The sequence below is a fragment of the Epinephelus fuscoguttatus genome, linkage group LG5 (assembly GCF_011397635.1).
Source record: "Epinephelus fuscoguttatus linkage group LG5, E.fuscoguttatus.final_Chr_v1".
NCBI classification, from domain to species: Eukaryota; Metazoa; Chordata; class Actinopteri; order Perciformes; family Serranidae; genus Epinephelus; species Epinephelus fuscoguttatus.
Genome location: NC_064756.1, coordinates 28,051,352 through 28,071,671, shown reverse-complemented (window position 1 = coordinate 28,071,671; position 20,320 = coordinate 28,051,352). Strand labels below are relative to the sequence as shown.

General features: G+C 41.0%; 1 protein-coding gene across 2 annotated transcripts in view; it reads left to right on the top strand.

The window, feature by feature from the left end:
- Nucleotides 1-237: 237 nt before the first annotated feature.
- The window catches only part of lrfn1 (leucine rich repeat and fibronectin type III domain containing 1), a 154,054-nt gene continuing 133,971 nt past the window's right edge, over nt 238-20,320 (top strand). The window contains exon 1 of one of the 2 annotated variants that reach the window (XM_049577239.1): nt 238-590. The gene's annotated coding sequence lies outside the window, so the exon portion shown is untranslated. Of the gene's footprint in view, nt 1,467-20,320 lie in introns of both variants that reach the window. The other variant, XM_049577236.1, reaches the window with a different exon arrangement.

Genomic DNA, 20,320 nt, shown 5'->3' with positions numbered 1-20,320 from the left:
CGCCTATAGGGGAGTGAATGTGTTTTTTTTTTAAGTGCAGCAATGACCCAACACCTCCCCTCCATCCACCCCCTCCTCTTCCCCCTCCTCTTCTTCCTCCTCCCTCCACCGTTGCAGTATCTTGTTGTGCTGGACCATGAGCTACCAGCCCAGCCCGGAGTATCGCAAACACCTCATAGCGCCTCCTCTAAATACGAACACGCCGTCATGTGAAAACATTTCCTCCTCATCCTCACCACAGGGAACACAAACCCCTCAGTTTCTCGTGTATGTATGCTTTAAACGCAGCCCAAATGACATCACATTGCTGCAGTGCTGCACTGTCCATGAAGGGTGTCAGTCGTTTCCTCTGATACCAAGAAAATTTGTCCACTGGCCACTTGGCTCTGCTCTGCTCCAGACATCATGGCGTGACAACGTGTATTCATTTATATCGGGGCTCTTATTACGCAGGTGGACGCCTGCATGAGGAGCAGAGGCGCATTTTCAAAGGCTGCCTGTTCTCTAGGACGCAGCAAGATTTCCTGCCACATCCCGCCCGGAGAAATCGACCGCATCGCTTTGTTGAAGGAGCGGACAGACCAAGTCATGTATGAAAACTAATTGCTTGCATGGGTACGCATAGTATAGAGAAGAAAGAGGAGGAAAAGCAGGGTATCAGTGTAGGGGTGGGATTCCTTCATTGCGCTTCAGACGGAGGAAGTTATGACAACAAATGGCTACAGTAATGGCAAACAGCTGCCAGTAAAGCAGGCGTGATAACTGCGCTTGTAGTGCTGTAATTACCAGAAAAGCGGTGTTAACGGAGAGTTTTCGACCTTCCAGATATTTTTGGAGCCTGAATTTGACGCCAACCTTCAATTGTCAGAGGCTTTTTTTTCAAGAGCGCAATCCAAAAGAGCCCCGGACTGCAGTTTTCTGTCCTGACTCCATCCGTGCTGCAATTCATAACAAGCGTGAGATTTATTGGGAATTTAATCCACCGTATCCCTGCGTTACAAACCCGTTACGCGGGGGACTTGATACAACCACGTACTGACGCTTTAACCCCTTTTGAACAGGGCTCGGACGCAAGCCTCGGACTCTCCTGAGCTTTTGGATTTTTTTTAGGGGGGGGAGGATTTCGGCTTTTCATTTTCTGCCTTTAAGCCTCAATCGGATCGTACTGGGATTTAAGGTGGGGTTTTATCGCGACGCAGGTAACTGGAAGATATCCCACTGTCTCTTGTTGATGACACTCCAGCGGCACATTGTCGCTCATCACGTCCGTTGGATTCTTTTCAGCGCAAGCCCCCCTTTGCCAGATCCTAATGAGAAGGTTTTTACGCGTGAATTTGGAATAAATGAACTCCCGTTGCCATCTGAGAGTCGCTGTGAATTTATCCAGCGAGACAAGTGTGTGGACGGCGGAAATCATGTGCAATAGGATCAACCCTTCGGCATCTGCTTTATTAGTGCCACTTTTGGTAAGTCACTTAGTAGACTTGGTGAGAAATGTGCGATGGACTCTTGGCACTCGGGATGCATGTGTGGATGGATTTCTGCCTCTCTGACGAGCTGAGCAGTCTCCAAATCTGTGGTGTGCCGCATTGATTGTGCAAACAACTAAATGTAGAATAATAGGCCTGCAATTTGATCTCTATCTATCTATCTATCTATCTATCTATCTATCTAAGCATCATCTATTCTATTTCTCTGTCTTGCATAATGTGCAAATCTTTGCTCCACTTTAAAGGCAGCCATTCACAGGAGTCTAGCTGGATAATATGATGTCTGTCTTGCTGAGATGTGCTCAGGCTACTTGAGATAGTCAGTCCTCACGTGGTGGAGCAGTTACTGATAGTATTAGTGCTCTTATACAGTCTGTGAGATGCCCCCCCCCCCCCCCCAAAAAAAACAGCCCCGTCATACTGGACGCTGTGCTGTGGCTCCAAACTGTGCAGCAGAAGATGGTTAAACAGTGACACATGAGTTGAATTCCCAGAGACTGGAGTGACTGTGGAAATGGCCCGGGCGTGTCTGCATCAGCACGACGCAGAGACGAAGACTTTTCATAAATTAGCAGCAGTACTGAAATCCTCCCCATCAGGGCTCTGATTGCTGAGAGAGTGGGACACTTTGACTGTGTTGCCACGGAGCTTGAATGATTTGGAAAACTTGCTAATGTCCCCCTTTGAGTTGAGTTTAAATATAGATTATTCTTTTATTTCATGGTGAGTGGAGGCCTCATCAAGATGTGTGCACTGTGTGTATGTGTGTGTGTGACTTAGAGGGCTGCACATCGCCTTTGTTTTTGACTATCAGCTAAGCAGGTTTAGAGATGATAAAGAGTTACAGAAGCACTGATGCAGCATGATAATAATCTCATGGGCGCTGTGAGTGAATGCTGGCAATTACGTTTGTACAGTAGTTGGAATTTTTAGCCCTTCTCATCATTTTTTTTTTCCAGTCACCCAATAAGCTTGGCCTCCTTAGATTCAACTCAGCATTTGTACCAAGTTTGTTACACTCTGGCACTATTCTAATTTTGGCACGCAGGGCCGGTGAGGTCAGTGAAATATCTGTTTATCACTCAGAGGACACTGGCAACAACAGATGGGAGAAGTGAGGGTCCAGGATGCCTGCGTGGAGGTAGCGAGGTTGTAAATCCGTTAGATTGAGGAGGGGTTAGATGTCAATATGCTTACACTAAAGTCGAGTGAACATCGCTCATATAGCTCTGCTTTATCCGCATAATACCTCCCAAGACATCCCCTGGGGAAGATGTAGGCATTGGCCAGCCGTGTTGCTACATCAGGGCGTGCAGTGAGTGTTGCTGCAGCTTGCAGTGCTATTGGAAAACAGTGACTACCAGCTGCATCTACTGTACGGTATACACCCTCCTTTACCCTTAGCGAGCCTCAACACTGTATATATGTTCCTACATGGCAGACTACCACCTCTTCACAGCTGTCGACTGAAATTACACAGTAAGATGAAAAATGAAAGTTGTCACATGATCTTGGCGTTGTTCCATAGTCTGACAGATGCCTTTTATGTCTAAGAGCAATAAAAGATCATACTGTACACATCATATAAGGCTATTAGGGTAAAGCACAAGCAGCAGTTCAGGGGTTTGGCTCATTGTTATTGTGAAGTGCTTCAGTAAAGGTTGAACCCTGTTTTGGACTGAGTGAACAGAGCAAATTGAAATAATGTTTTGTTAAAGCTGTGCAGCATACAGGTTTTAACATAAGGGACTTGAAAAGAATCCTAAAAACAGAGGTTAATGAGGTTTCTTCTTAGGAGGGTTGATACCCTTGAGCCTTTATTGGATTTGTAATTTGAATTAGCAGCGCATGCAGCAGGGCTCTTATGTATTTAGATGTCATTTTGACTAGCTGTGTGTTGCGAGTGAGTGGTGATGATCATGTCTCTGGCTTGTCAATGTGTTGCGGGATGTTACAGCAGAAGCTCAGAGCACTTGCTGTCATGCGTTCGCCTAATGAAATCAGGCAGGGTGGTCATTATCAACATCATGCATTATTGCCAACACTTCCATGTTTAGCACCGCCGGTGCAGGCAGGAAACCGACTGCCGAACAAATTCATATCTCAGCAGGTAATGCATAAAAAGAAAGTGACAATGCCATGTGTGCAAGGGTTTCTGCTTTCTAGGTTGCTGTATACGGACCATGGGGTGAGATTAATGGGGTCTGTTTGCCTTGCCATTCTGTTGCATTGTGTTACAGCAGCTGCTCATGGTGCCGGTGTCATGTGTTAGCATTATGAAATCGGGAGTAGCACAGGGTTATCAGCCACTGCAGGAATGAGAGAATAACAGCAAGCACAAGCTATTGATCTGTATTCTGGAGTATAAAGGACTTCATAACAGATTGTATAAACCTGTTTTTGTTCTCTGTATAAGGCATATTAAAATAGCCATTTACTGTGAGTCATGGTTGCAGACTGAGAATTGCAAAATACAGACATTTACTCCAAAGATGACTTTTGAAGCTAATCAAAGCTGTAATTCAGAAACTTAAAACGGCATACAGTCGGTGACTTTTAGCAGGCATTCAGCCCTGTACACAATTATGTACAGTATCACAGCACCACACGGTAATGTGTGTTGGTTTGGAGGTGCAGAGATAAGAGTCTGAACCCAGCGTTAAGTATAAGTAGTTTGTTGAAACTGAGAGGGGTCAGTGTTCTTGTTATGTGAAGGAATTTTAATTTCCACTTTTAAATCCAGGCTGCCTTTGCATTCATGCATTGTCCGGAAATAAACAACAAAGGATCAAAGGATGCCATGATGCAAACTGTGAGATTTAAAAGAAGTGATGTTAGTGAATAAAAAAAAAAAAAACTGTTCTCTCGTTAATGTTTTGAATTCTGGACTCTGCATGCAGAAGAGACCCAGTGAAGAAAGGAGGAAAATAAGTACCAATTAAGTTGTTATCAGTCGACAGAATGAGATAGACGTTTCTCCCAAGGCAAGTCAAGTTATTTAGTGCTCGAGAAGCATGAAAAAAAGTTGAAGAGATGGCGTAATTGCAACTAGCCAAAAAGATCAAAGGAGTAGCCACCAAAGCACTGAAGCAATTAAACTAGAGCTAGCCTTGGAATTTCTTTTTTTAAGGTTAGTGAGTAACGAAGTGACAGGAAAAAGCTGTGATGCACTCTGAGCTCTCAACACTGGAGGAAACGTAGGTAAATAACATACAGGCCTCAAGAGGCATAAAACACATTCCACTTTTCAACTTTGCTGCATCAGGAATTTAAATAAGAGCAAACGGCAAGAGCACTAAAATATTACACCGAGAGGTTACTGCAGGGATATTTTACAAGTCGTAAACAGCTATTGATCACTTATGTGATGCATTTGATACAGTATTTACAGATAACCCTCTCACCTGACTGTTTCTTCCTACCCGTCAGTAAAGAATGAATTATTTGACAATGTTTGAGGATACAAAACATATTTCTGTTGTAATTTGTTCGGCATAATGCTGCCTCACAGTAAGAGGGTCCTGGGTCTCAATGCAGTAATTAGTTTTAATTGTTTGTGTGTACATGTGAGAGAAAACCAGAGTAAAATGCACAGTCCAAAGGCATGCAGTTGGATAGGAGACTTTATTTTTCCAGTTTAAAGGTGACTCTATTAGCCCTGTGTTAGACTTGTGACCTATTGAGAGTGTACTAGCGTTTCGCCCACTGCATGCTGGGATAGGCTGCCGTCCCCTGCGACATCCGTTTTCAACATTGGACAAGCAGTGTGGAAAATGGAACTACCCTCACTACAAATACATTGCAATCAATCAAACATACTGGCAAAAGCGTGTTTGCAAATGTTCTGTGAATAAATTGAGATGAAACAAAATGTCCTCAACTGAAGTAAAAGCAAAGCAGCAGAAAACTCTCCAACGCCTTCCAGAAATATCACTGAAAAGTGGATAAACCAGAATAGATGGACTTAATAATTTTTGGCTCTTGGTCATGGTTTTGTAAGTCTTGAGAACATTGGCATTCTGACGTGGTAACCTTTGGAAATAATGACTGCTGCGTGGCTCGTTTCATCTTGGAGGCTTTTAGCCTCTCACATCTGAGCAGTACATCTGAATAAGGAAAAGTGTTGTTTGTTGTCACAGAGCATGAACGTGTGCATGAAGCATGCTTGTTAACCATGGCTAAGTCGCTGCTGTTTGTTTCTGACAATGACTGATAAAACAGGTGTGCACAAGGTGCACTGGTGCTTCAAGACTGACCTGCTCGGAGCCACATGATGAGCATCACATGTAAAATGGAGCAATAGCGTGTGACCAGAATGTACAATGGGGGCTTGCTGTAGGGGGGTATTGAAGGAAACAGTGGAGAGTCTTTTTCAGAGACTAGCTGTGTGAAGTGAGGGATACAGACTCACATAAAGACCTATATGGAGGTAAACAGTACTAATTCTTTCAGGAATGCTGTGCAGGATGTGGTTATGATATTGAACGCCTGACTGAGACTCGTTGTAAGCAACCGTCATAATCCAGACATCCCGTAATCAACCTGTCTCGAGCAGCTTGAATCCTGACACAAATATTTAAATGAGAAAAACATGTCACCTGCTGTATAGCATATGGCATTTAAATTGCAGGAGAGCCGTCACGTTTTATGCCCGTGAGATGTGCCTCATGGTACCAGCCAGTCGCCCTCGGATAAAAAAAATTATTAGTGGCATCTGTCTCCCTCATGAACCTCTGTTGTGCAGTCATCCTGCCACTGTGGCAGCCTTTGACTGTTGCTCCTGACACTGTGTGTCAGAGCCTTTATATGGTCATTTAGATAAAGTGATATGATATTGTTATGTAAACAAGAAACAATGGCTGAGTCAAAGATACTCTATAGCAGAAGATGACGCATTACAAGCTGTGCCACTGATATGAAATGGTATACGCTGCCAGTCTCCTAAGGGCTCATTTATGCTCAAGTTAGATACGGTATACCGACACAGATGGCACATTTTAAATGTAATCTGCATTAATTTTGTTGTATTTGTGCACATTTTCTGAAGGTTTACAGATATGGATGAAATGGAGTACTACCACCGGAGATTGTGGGCGTAGGGTAGCGTAGTTCAAGCGAGATTCTACCATAGGAGCTAACAAAGACGTGAAGACATAAAAATGGTGGAACGGAATCAATCAGTGACATAGTGAAAAGAATTCTCTATCCACATGTCCTGTGTTGTGCACATCATTTGGATAGATGAAAGCAGATTCAGAACAATACAACACCATATGCAGAAAATGTAATGTTGGGGCGTCGGTAGCGTAGTGGATAGTGCCGACGTCCCATGTATAGCGGTGATGCCTCGCTGCAGCGGTCGCAAGTTCGACTCTGGCTTGCAGCCCTTTGCTGCATGTCGTCTCCCCCACTCTCTCTCTCTCCCTAATTCACACTGTCCTGTCTATTAAAGGCAAAAAATAGTCTTAAAAAAGAAAAGAAAATGTCATGTTTTATCTGCTAGCTTTATATCTTATATCAGCCCAGTACAAGGTCATGTCAGTTGTTGCTAGATCTTGCAACAGACTGACGCTAAAACAGAGACAGGTCTCAAACAAAGTTAATTTTCTCCTGATTTGCTCGTTTGGAAAATGTCATTTAAGTGTCACAATTTTTACAAGGGGGCCGGCACGGTGGTGTGGTGGTTAGCACTGTTGCCTCACATAGGGATGCACCGAAATGAAAATTTGTGGCCAAAGCCGAATAATATTAAGCACTTGGCCGAATACCGTGTACCGAATACTGAATATCGTTGTTAAGTTTTTTATTTGTTTTTGCAGATGAACCCCCTCCAGATTAGTGTTGTCACGGTACCAAAATTGTATCCCACTGTACAATACCAATGAAAATATATCATGGTTCTGAGTAGTATCACGATACCACAGTGAAAATGAGGCAGATGTGCATTTTGTCATTTATAAAAAGATAAATCACTTTTCCATAATACATCAATGATATTTCAATGGAATAAATTACTTATTGACTTATTCATACTTCAAAAACAGCATCAATGAGTGATGAACATAGGGGGGATCAAAATAAAATAAATAAATGAAATGAAAATCAAACAGCCACCCTCCTCCCCTGGCAAGTCCCTTCATAAGTAAAGAACAGTCCCTAAAGTGCAGTGAGGTTTGTGGGCCGTGAACGGCTCGTTTCTCCTCTGACACGTCACAAACCTGTGTTCGGCTGACTCAGCCGTTCAGGTACTTCTGGGCAGTCTACACGCCAAGAAGAGGATATTATTGGAGCGGACTCCTCCGTCGCCAGTAAGCCGATGGCCGCCTTATTTGACAGGAATACATTACTGTCTGTGTCTGTGACCCCTGTTTAACCCACAATCGGTGGGATTCGCCTTTCGTTTCTGCTGGTGGTTGAAATCTGTAGGCTGCTCGCACAGCGTGTTGAATGATTTAAGGCTATTTTGCTCGCTCAAAACTATTTTTAGTTGCAAATGCGTGTGGTGACGAGCGGATCGCCACACTGCCGACATTTTAATCTGCGCGTCAAGGCACGCTGTTTGATTGCGTTATCAAAACATGCCGCTATTATCTGGCCTTGCTTTTAACTTATTCCACCGAATACCGAATGTGTGTTTTTTTGCAATATTCGGCCAAATATATTCGGTTACCGAATATTCGGTGCATCCCCTGCCTCTCGCCCAATGTCATCGGGGATAGGCTGCACCCCCCGCAACCCCCAAGAGGATAAGTGGTTACGAAAATGGATGGATGGATGTTTACAAGGGTTAGGGTTTGTAAAGCATTGAAAGAATCGGTCAAAATCTTTGCTCATGTACTTCTCCTGTCGGAATGAATAGACACAGGATGGCCGCTAGTTTCCTAAAGGAGCTGGGGAGTAACCCACGTGACCCAAACCCACATGGCAGTAACCCACGTGACACAGATACAGGAAGTGACTCTAAAGTGAGCAGTCTGGGTTTATCAACGGTCTCTGACTGAGTGCAGCACCATAGCAAGCACCTAGTGATACCCTTAACTGGAGCTTGTAGCCTTCAACTGTTTACCTGAAGGTGACACTGATTTAGATCATGCTTTCAGGAGCTGCATCTGGTCATATTGATCAATATCTACTGCCAGAACAGCATTTCCCTTTGGCTCTCTTGAGAAAGCCAATTAAGGGAGCTACATGCTCTCATACAGAATTTGAAATGCACACAAACACTATCTTCCCCACAGTCCCATTAAATAATGCATAAGAACAATATATTATTGTGCAGCGCTTATTACCACAGGTCTTACTAGTCCTATTAGGACTTTCTTTTGAGAAGTAAGAAGCATTGGACAAAATGCAGTGCATTTAATCCACTATTCATTCTTGACGGAGACATTAGGAAAAAGATAATGCCCCCATGAATTACTCCTACTGAATATGCCACTGTGATGAGAGATCATTCTGTCCTTACATATTGATTTGTTTGTCAGAAAGTCGTGCAGTGTGCTCTTCATCAGACTGCAGCAGCCTCATTGGAGATGTCTAAGTCTGCTGCCTATTAAAGGCTGGAAGACTGCAGAAGCATTTACTATTCCAGTGAAGTGAACGGTTAAGAGCCTCAACCTTCACGTTCTGTTTTCTCTGTTTGGTTGAACGTCTGGCTTTAATAGAGAGACACATGCATAATCAAGCATCCCAGTGCAAAAACAAAAAGTCTGTGAATAATAATAAATGTGAATAATAGCTGACCATATTTCTATCTGGTTGTTGTTTCAAAGTGTCTGTGCAGGGTGTTACAGTGAAGTTGTGGGAGCCAGATATGTTTCAGTTTGTGTTTTTTGATGTTTTGCAACCACAGCATGGTATTTATTTATTTATTTTTTACATATAGGGAAGATAAATCAGAGAATATCGTTAGAGCAGTTTCTGCCTGTGCTTTAGTATTTCCACAAAGTCCTACTAGTCCTTCAGTTTTACTTATAAAGTCCAATATCACAAACATAATTTGCCTCAGAGGGCTTTACAGCATACGACATCCCTCTGACCTTTGGACCCTCACATATAAGGAAAAACTCCCCCCAAAAAAACCTCAGGAGGAGGGATTCCTCTTCCAGGACGGACAGACGTGCAACAGATGTCGTATATAACAGATCAACATAATGAATTTGTAGTAATCCATATGACAAAATGATACATAAAGAGAGACAGAGAGAGAAGCAGGGCAGACAGTAATGATAATAGCAACAATAACATTAACTTAATAATACTGGTAATTTTGGTAGCATATGTTGTAAGTATATATTAATATATGATAGTATGTGTATGTGACAATAATAATCACATGTGTATAATAACAGAAGTATGACTAATAACAGCAGTAGTAGGGGGCATCAGGCAGGACCGCGGTAGCAGCGTGACCGCAACACACGATCCAGGCATAGCTGTGATACGAAGGAACCTGCAATACCACTTTTACCTCTAGAGGCGATAGTAAGTCACTGAGTGTGGTTACATGGACATTGATAACTTGTTTATGAGGCTTATCCCGGTTATCATATTCAGGATATGATATTTACATGAGCACAGAGGTTGTTTGTTTTCCCTGTGTACCAATGGGAAATGACAGTGACAGGAAATATTAAACACTACATTGTATATTTATCAATTGAAGCTGCTGCTTAGCTGCTAGTTTCTTTTCTGCTCCGATCACCAGCAGCTGTCTGCTCTGACCGCATCTGCAACTTTCTCTTTGTCTCTGAAAGCAGCTTCACTACTCTTATATCACCGTTGTCTCTTTGACCGGCATCAGCCAGTCACTGTAACAGTGTAGAACATGGGGAGCAATGGATGAAGATACGATGCCTCTTTGATTACAGACAGACAAAATTCTTTCTCACAGATGCAGCCACCATTTTTTGTATTTCTCTTTACATCACTTGGCTGAAACGGCACCTGCTCGGGTAATTGATGGCACTCAATAACCAGGCTAAGGTATATACATGCAGCAGTATCCCAGTTTCTTTTGGAGCACTCCAGGTAGCATTTTTGGGTTTCTCATAAAAGGGATAAGGTCTTATAACAGTTTCTGGAAAAAAGAAAAGTAAAAAAATAAACTCGTAAATTGGATACTCCAAAAACCCAAATAGGTTATTCACGTCCATGTAAACACACTCACTGTAGCATCCACTCTACCCAGTCCAACATGAGAGGACAAAGAAGTGTAGTCTGAGCCCCTTGTTAGGGGCACAGTAAACACAACAATCTGCAGCAAAGAAAAAAGACGTAATACAAAAAGGAGCAAAACAGGAGTAAACATTGGCATTGGCTTCCGCTGCTCGAGACAGCTCTTGGTTAGAGAGATGAGGTTTGATGCTCGACTCGCAACACTCTTTTAAGTAACATCTAAGGTTGGCTATTTAGCAAAACACATCTTCAGTGCAACTAATGACACCACAAACCATACTGAAATACATGGTTTTGATGTAGCTGCTTTCTTGATACGAAGGTCTCGCTAAAACTGAGCAAAGCAAGCCATAACCTAAACTATAGGCTGACACCACATGGGAGGATTATAGGATAGCTGTGTTACTTTGATCGACTGTCAGAGTTTCAGCAGTTCGGTCAAATGTTGCATATTCTTGCCCTGCTGCTTTTTTAAGTAACTGATTGTAAATTTAGATTGTGTGGACTCAGGAGAAGACCGGTGAAATGCTGCCCTCTACTTCCTGCTGTAAAATGCCAGGTGTTTCACGTTGCACCTTTAATCAAAGAGCATATTTAATTCTCAGAGATCCACAGTCAGCCATTTTGATTTCTTCCTGTCGCAGCTGACAAACAATAGTTGAAAAATCCACCTCGCCTTGATTAAAGCTCTCCCTTTAGTCTACACGTCTGTGAGGAGAATTTCATTGTAGCCTTACAGAGGACCGTTGCTGCATTGATAATAGTCTAACTAGGCTGGACCATCACAAAAAAAGCACAGCTTAAGGGAGATGAAAAATGTATTACCTCAAAGAAACAGCAGCAGCAGAGTATCCATGCATTTGGCCCGAATCCATGAAATAAGTTCTTCTTCGGTGCACGCTTTGATGCATGTGTTATTTGATATTTATCTAATATGCACACACGATTCCCAAACTGATAATTTACCGCCTTTGGCTTTTTTTGAAACAATAATAACCTAGCAGGCTTATCTCAAGGTGTGGTGCACTATATTGGTGTAAAGCTGCAGATTATTGCTGTGTAAATCTTTGACACCTTTGAGAGCTTTATAACTCTGAAATACTGAACACATTCTCCTCAGAATAGATTTAAGGTACAGCTGAGGACAGTCTCTGAAGAAATGCAGCACAAATAATTATTGATCAATGTTTTCTAAAAGTAATGGATGTAGAATATCCTTATCATGGCCACTGCAGAGGAAATACATGCGCTATAAACAGTGTTTGATTTTATGTTTGATTTTCTTCCCACAAATGTTAAAAAGAAGCTAAAAAACAACCTACTGAATGAAGAGGTTGTGCAGTGTGGCCTGTTTATTTGGCTGCACTTCACTTAAGTAAGCAGTATAACTCATCGATCTGCACATTATTACACATACATGAGTAGAAGGACACTTAAGCAGGGTGGATTTCTTGCTGACACCGAGCTTGAAGCCTGGCTCAGAAAAAATCTATCCCTGAGATCAACATCTATTGGATGTTTCTATCCTTGTTTCTAAATAGTTCATTGAAGTTTAGCTATTAATTACAAGAGCTGTTGCAGATGTACTGTTTTCAGCAGTGAGTTAATTTCAGTAATACTTCATTTTGGTGATATTTATGGGCTTGTTTCTGCGGATTGATTTTTGCGCCCCTGGAATGTGTCCAGTGACTCCCATGTGTCCACACACTGTCTTGCTGTTTAGTAGACCGTATAAATCCTGCAGAGCATGAAATTTTCATATGTTGGATGCATTCACTGGGTGACCATGCTGAGTATAGCATAGATTACCATAACATAATTTACATGATATAGCTATAACTTCTTTTCAGGGTGAGTCAGCACCCATTCTCAGTCCCTATAAAGTTCATCTATGTATCCATCCATCCATCCAAGTAACCTGAGGCGATTTAGGACCTCTTATGCTGTGTCCCAATTTTCATACTTCATGCTATTTATATGCCGTACATAGTGTATAGAAATCTTTATGTTAGTATACAAGAAACAACACTACCCTTTTTAAGTGCGATATTGTATGCAACTAGACTTGCTTGAGTTTCTTGAGGACATTTCACCTCTCATCCAAGAGGCCTCTTCAGTTCAGTACCCTTTTTAAACTAACAGGAAAATATACAATACACGCATCACTGGACATCAATGAAACAGAGACTGTAGATGAGACATTTCCAAAACTTTAAACTTTACAAAGAGAAGAATAAAATACTTATCATTTTTGTTGTTGTTGGCATATTTTGGATATTTCTGGAGCTGTTTCATCACCTTTCACACCTCATTTTAATTTTGTGCAACTCTGAGCAGCTCCTCCATTTCCTCTGTGCATTGCAATGTAGAATAATATTGTACATGTATGGCACACTCAAAAAAGTGGTGTTAGTGGCCTTTTTGAGTTTCCTTTTTTCCTCTCATTGCGTACTCTGAACCTGCTTAGAATTAGCATGTAGTATAATTTGAAAAGATTTGTGTACAGCATTAAATAGGGATGCACTTATCAGCTGAACATAGGTATCGGCCGATATTCGCCTGGTTGACTGCCACTGGTGAATGTCCTCTTATTTGGCGACAGGCCGATGGCAGTGGCCAATGTTAATCTGTTGTGTGAAATCAATTTTCCGCAGGCTTCAAAGCCGGGCTCAAGACTAACAGCATCCAGTTGTCCTTTGGACAATAGATCACGTGTTTAGGACGAATTGGGATCTTCCCCGGGGCCCCTTCATGACAAAAGTACTGTCCCTGCCGACACGCCAGAGGATGAACTCTATTGTTTCATGCATAATGCAACACTGATCAACAAATCTGTGTTGACATCAACAGGAGGAGAGCTAGTTAATTTTAGCTGTTAGCAGCCAGTGGCTAGAACTAACTGCTGGCAGAGGTTGCACTGAGTTGCATTTTGATGCGTTCAAGCTCTGTTCGGTAAAAATGAGTATTTGGTGAAGGTATATTATAGCTTTCTTGTGATGTGTTAATATGCAGTCTTGTCAAATGTAGTTTTTGGCGAGAAATTTGAATAAATACAGCTGTTAGAAGGAGAAATTTGTTCAAATGAAATAGATATCAAAGAGAAATTGTGATCTGTTACATGTAGTAAAAAGGCTTTTATTTTTTAAAGATGTTTTTAATGTCAAAAATTATAACAAAGCTTGGTTTTTAAATTTGTATGTTCGACTTTGTGCTCATTTACTTTACAACAGTTAAGTCACTTTTTCATAATGAAGATGTATTTGTTTCCCTGGAAAAAAGGGGGGAATAAATGACAAAAACAAAATAAACCAACAAAAACACTGATATCTGCTATCGGCCACATTATTTTAAACATCTGTTTTGGCCCAGAATTTTCCAGTCTGTGCATCCCTAGAATTGAATAGTTTTTATTGTCTCTAATATTGCCAGCAAAATGCCCCACAATGTGTGCCTGTCCTTGGTGTCACTGTCTCTAAGACCTACTCTTTATGGTTTAGCTTATTTTCTGGGCTATTTGGCTAATTTGTACATTAACAGACCCAGCTTTAGCCAGCAATGGGATGAGCCAAGGAGAAACTTGACATAAAAACATCTATAAAACTGTTAAATGGCAATACATTTGGTGCGTAATTGTGTTCAGCACTACAATGTGCTGTGATTAAAACCCAGTCATTACACCATTTTCCAGACAGTCAACAGTGACATTGTTGAAAACAAGAGTCAGAAAAAAACACACAAAAAACCCAGCTTGGTGCCTTAAGGAGGATTTCAGTCAAAACCTCTTTGAGGATGCTTCTGTCCCTTAGTGGGGCAGTGGCAATATCCAAAAACTATCTTTATTTCTCTTGGAACAGAGCCTCATGTGAAGTGCATCAAGTACACGCTATACTTTGTGCAGCCACTGCCAAGTCACAGTGCAGCTCCAGCCAAATATAGCCTATGAAAGACTATAATGATACAATCTCTGTACCTTACTTGTGCCTTAAGCTTGTGAAAAACCTTTTTCCAATAAGGATACCAAGCAGTGAAAAGTACATTTACACAACTCAGTGCAAAAAAAAAAAAATAAAATGTCCACGCTGACAATGTGAGCGCTTTGTCTAGCATTCTCTACAATAAAGACAGTGTCCTATATTGCAGTAAGTGAAGTGTGGCTGCCCATTGTGTCCCACATAAAGAGAAATCTGTTCAAGGGAATGAGTTGAAGCTTGTTAGTCCAGCACACTCTGTAGGACACTTACGGTCAGTTGAATGCTGGGATGGTCAGGCCGCTGCCAAATGTCTTCTGTTGATCCGATGCTGTTGTCTTAATTATGAGTACTGAGCAGCGCTGTAAGTCACTCTGGATAAGCCTGTCTGCCAAATGCTATAAATATAAATGCTAATGTGAGGGTTGTGAATTTTTTAAAAAGAAATTAGGATTTTTCTCTAACAAACATGTGCAAGCACTGGCCATTGCAAAGGTAATACTACGCTCAATAGACTGCTATCTTAAAAGTGGAAATCTCTCTCTGGAGTCCAATTAACCCACAGCACTGGCTTCTAAACTGCCCATTTCTGAACTGGCATGCTTATATAAGAGAAATCAGCTGACGGATGAGCGGTTTAGCATGCCATGTTCTCGATTGAATCTTTTGTGATGTGGGGAATCGTCTGTAAGGGCCTGCACTGAGGGGCAGGTGGGTGACGTTGACTCGCATGAGACATGAACTGGCAAAAAAAACCAACAGCTCCACCAACTCTAACCCCACCGTTGAAAAGAAAAACAGCAGTGGCATCACAGTCTCAGCCCTCAGCGTACCTGTCTGTCAAAACGCATTGAGACATGCCAACCAAACTCGTGTCAGAGAAAACAGTGCCCGGTAGAAGGTCAGCTGTATATCACGCTCATATGAGTGGTGCTGAGATGTGAAACAATATGAAAGCTTTATGGTTTGTTGCCAACATCAATAACACTATGTAGCAAACTAGCAAACAAACCAGCCCGGCAATGTAAAGTGATAATCTCGTTAAAGTGTGATTATCTTCCAACAGGCAATAGCTGTGTGCTTTTGGCCTTTCGGAGCCATCCGTGCTTACAGTTATTGATGATGCACTTTGACGTGCCTCAGAAAGATCAGTTCATTACATCGGGCTGACAAACTACTTTCTCTATCGAGAGACGTGATAGATGATGACTGGATGTAGTCATTGTGGGCTGGGTGTCTATTGACTAAAAGGGCCTCGTTTATGGTGGCCAGGATTAGTGAGGTGGGACATTTATAAAGCGTGTCAGTCTCCTCCTGAATGTTGGGACGGGCGGATGGTTGAAGACTGCAGAACTCCTTGTTGTTCTCTTGTATGTTTCATGTTTAACTGTGAAGATATTTGAACTTGACCTCAAGTTTACAATATGTGTGTGTACTTCACTACAATTTAAAGGGAAGTAGCCTTTTTTGCAGCACTGCATTTGTCTGATAGCTGTTATTACAAGCCTTTAAAATGGACATCCTTACGTTGCCAAATTTCACCCAGCTTTGTATCATACAGTGTGGGTAGTGTGTGTAAATGAATTGATGTAAACTTCCCTCCATCTTACCTGCGAATGTCTCAGCTCAAATTTGGATTTTCCCTGGATTTAAGACTGGTGTTTCGAATGACAGATTGTACTTCTGCACTTTCATAGACCCCCCCCCCCCCCCCCCCCACCACCACGGACACAAAGAGTATAGAAGCGAAGAGGCCCACCCCCCTCTGTCTCTCAATCTCAGACCAAACTTAGTTCAAACTGTAAAACAAGGCAGTGCTGATTAAATATGAACCAAGATCCTGTTACTGTATTGCCTATTTCTAAAATGTCTTCAGAGGCATATTTTAGTGCACTGTTTGGCTGTAACATGAGAATTTGTGAACAGGAAGTGGCACCATACTGTTTCCTGTATTGTAAAAATGAAGGCTATTTAAGCTTACTGTTTAACTTTAATTTTAGCTTGTTTGTAACAAGTCGGCTGCCATATTTTTTCATGTGTCAAAACAGACAGGTTTGCATTACATCACCCACCAACGATAGCATTTATTGGTCTGATGCGGCGTACTGCATTCTGGTAGTTTTCTACCTCTTGAGCCAAAGCAAATGCCCCTGCCCTTTTCCTCTGTTTTCTCTGGTCATATAGCACCAATGTTAAAAGTATTTGTATCTTTCTACTGCATAGACAGCCCAGTCTTACAAAAACACAGTCTTTCCAGCAGTGATATACTTTGTTAAATCAACACTCTTGAGTCCAAAGGTTCCATTCTCCAGAGTGAGAGCTTCTACTTATGATGCTTCAGTACATTTTACTGCGTTATTTAACATCCACTTTCACTGAGGTAAATTAATTACAGTTTTTTCTGAATGCTTAAACACCTAACAGTGATTCTTGAAACACCATCTCTGAAACCATTAACACTTGTACCCAATGCATTTGCCAAGTGGGCCAGACTGTACAGTATGCACGTTCTTTGCTTTACACCTAGTTTGTAATTTGACAACACACTTTTTCTGAAACTGTAAACACTTGTCTCTACATTGCTCTATTATTTCACCAGTTGCCTTTCCACATTTACCAGTGCTCTCCAGCTCAAGATGAAGTCCTATAGCCAGACCCACAAAGAGGATGCAATTTAGCCTAATATGTCATAATGTTTTTGTTTTCCTCTGCTGCGCTTTTGTTGTTTGAGGAGTGTTAGAGCATTTTGAGAAGAACAAGTGCTCCACTTTATTCGTATTGACAGTGTATTCATTATGTGTGGAATACTCATCTATACTTTTGTGGATACCTGTGTGTATGTGTGTTCGCTACATGTATAACCAAACAATATTGCAATCTAACATGCCCTGCACACAGAAAAAGCAGAAGCCAGAAGTGTTTACCTACTACCAGCGCTTAGTTGGTGCTTTGTGTGCTTATTCAAATAGTTGCTTGTGTTTACTGCGATGACACAAAAACACAGTTTTTAAGAGAATGAAGTGTTTTGCAAGAATTGTTTGCTTTTGCAAGAGATGTCTCGTGTAGAGTTTTGCAAAAATAGCCCTTGGTTTCAAAGGTAGTGATTAAGCAGTCAGAAAAAAACTGTATCACAGGGAAGTTTTCTCCTGATGGGATACTCTTACATCACTTCTAGGGCTGCAAGCAGCTGATGATTGTCTCATTATCGACCAGTCTGCCGACTACTTGATTAATTGTTTTATCTAAAAAAGGTGAGTGTCATGCTGTGTCTCAAATCGGATACTTATGCATTAATAGTTGCTATTTTTAGTGCATAAATGTGTTCACATTGAGAAGTATTGCAAAATGCAGTGCAGTACCTGGATGGTGCACTCATATTGGTCAAAAAGTTGGAACACTGGACACTTCCTACATAGTGCAAGGGGGTGGGACCACAAACACATTTCAAACTTGTGAAATGGCGGCCAAAGAGGAGACTACTATGCTTAACATCAAAGCATTGTACAAATCTAATTTAGGTCATACATGTGTGTGTACTTCTCACTGTCACTTCACTGTTGTTGGGTGTTTATTGGGTAAATTCTGTAATAATTTGATACCGCCAACATTAACATGAATGCTTACGTTAGCATGCTAGATAGCTAACAGTGTCACCTTTTATCATTTGGCATGGAGGTTTCATGTGTGGTGGCGTAGGTTATCTTTGGTGTTCATGTATTTTTGTTGCAATTTGCCAAACAAAAGAAGAAAAGTTGTCAAATCTTGCAATATATGTTTCCAGTTAGTGCTCAACATATTTGATTTGAGACAACATTGCACTGTCAAAATTTGCACATTACACAAGTAGAAGTAAGTACACAGTGGTCTCAATGTACTACATATAGGTATACAACGGGAGGTATCTGATTTCAGACACAGCAATAGCCTATAAACCAGAAAAAAAGTTAATTATCGCTGGAACCAGGGAGTGATGGGATTTTGGCCAAAAAATGGTTTAAGGAAACTGATTATTCAAATAGTTGCTGATTAATTTTGTAATCAACTAATCGTGACAAGCTCTGATCACTTATATTACATAGATTAAGTGAAGGATGTGAAAAAGTTTTGTACCATTACATCTCAGTTTGTTTGAGTGCCTTCTTGCATAAATCTAACACTAAGGTTGGGTTGTAACTATCTTTTTTTACTCCCAAAAGACAAAATTCTTTGTCAAGCAAGGCAGCATAAAAACTTGAAAACAAATGATTAAGACATTTAATACACAATATTACAATTGAAGATTGATCGTTCAGTCCATGAAATGTCAAAAACTTGGGTGAAAAAAGCCTATTACAAATTACTAGAGCCTTAGATGACATCTTTTAATGTCTTATTTTGTCCAAGCAAAAGTTTTAATAAGTGACTGAAATAATACATTTTATTATCAAAAAGATTTTCTTTTGATCAACTAAAAGTATTTGATCTCTATACTTAAACATCAATAACAGTGGAAGAGAACAGTATTCGATAGACTTTTTTAATAGGTATAAAGAAACTACTCATATATTTGTATCTATTCAGTGAGTCCTGTGTCTCATTCTTCACAAAATTTGTTGTCACAGAAACAACTTAAGAAAGTGTCACTTCAAAGATTAGTAAACTGCCTCTCTAGTTTTCATAGCTTTAGGAAAATCTTATTCATGCACACAAATCTCACCGAAAGTGTCCAAGATCATTCTGCAGAGCTGATGTGATGTTAATTTAGGGAGCATTTTGCTGTCAGTGTTTCTAATTATTAATCCTCCTAACCAAAGGCAACTTAGATTTGTCAGGATTTCCATGCTTCAGCTCAGCGCCGAGGCAAGATTTGAATCTCAACAACAACAATTATTGACTCAGCTTGGCATCCATTACCTTCCGTTTTCTTAATAAAGCATCCATAAATGACACAAATACATTATCTAATTGGTAAAATGTTGACTGTTAATATGACAGACCGTGAAATCTAAAACTTAAAACAACTGCCCTTTGCTCTTGTCTCATACTTTGTTTTGCTAGATGATTGGGTGCTGCTTTGTGAGTGCATGTCTCAGAGGAAATAAAGCTCTGGTTCAGGATGAAAAGAAGATAACGTCTGAGAAATCCTCTAACTGAAAGAGCGTATGGCATTTGCTCGGTAATAGCAGATGGATACCCCTTTGATCCACGGTTGGGGAGGAGAAGTCGATTGAGTGACTGTGATAAGACATTCAGCAGCTAAGCGCTTCCATTGTATCTTGACTTGACTGTATTTAGACTACACAGACATTCTGATAACACTATTATTTAAACAGGGGATTGAAACTGAATTACAATTTATTTCTGCAACATCATGGCAACCATCGTGACAGTATTTTGAATTGTGTAAAAGTGATTTGAAGTCTGACTCACATGCTATCAACAAAAAGAAGACACAGGAGAATATGTCTAGAATATCGAGTATATGATAGCCTTAAGTGTCAAACTCAGTCATGAAATTCAGTGAATGTCTTTCTTAGGGGTGTGACGTTAGGTGTATTTGTCCCGAACTTTAAGGTACGGGACGATTGGTTCTGTATTCAACTTCCTTGAGTTGGTATGCCCAAACAATTACTGTCAAAATAGTAAATTAACGTCTACTCACTCACACGTGCAGCAATTCAGAGTGTTTCTGATAAACCTGGTCAG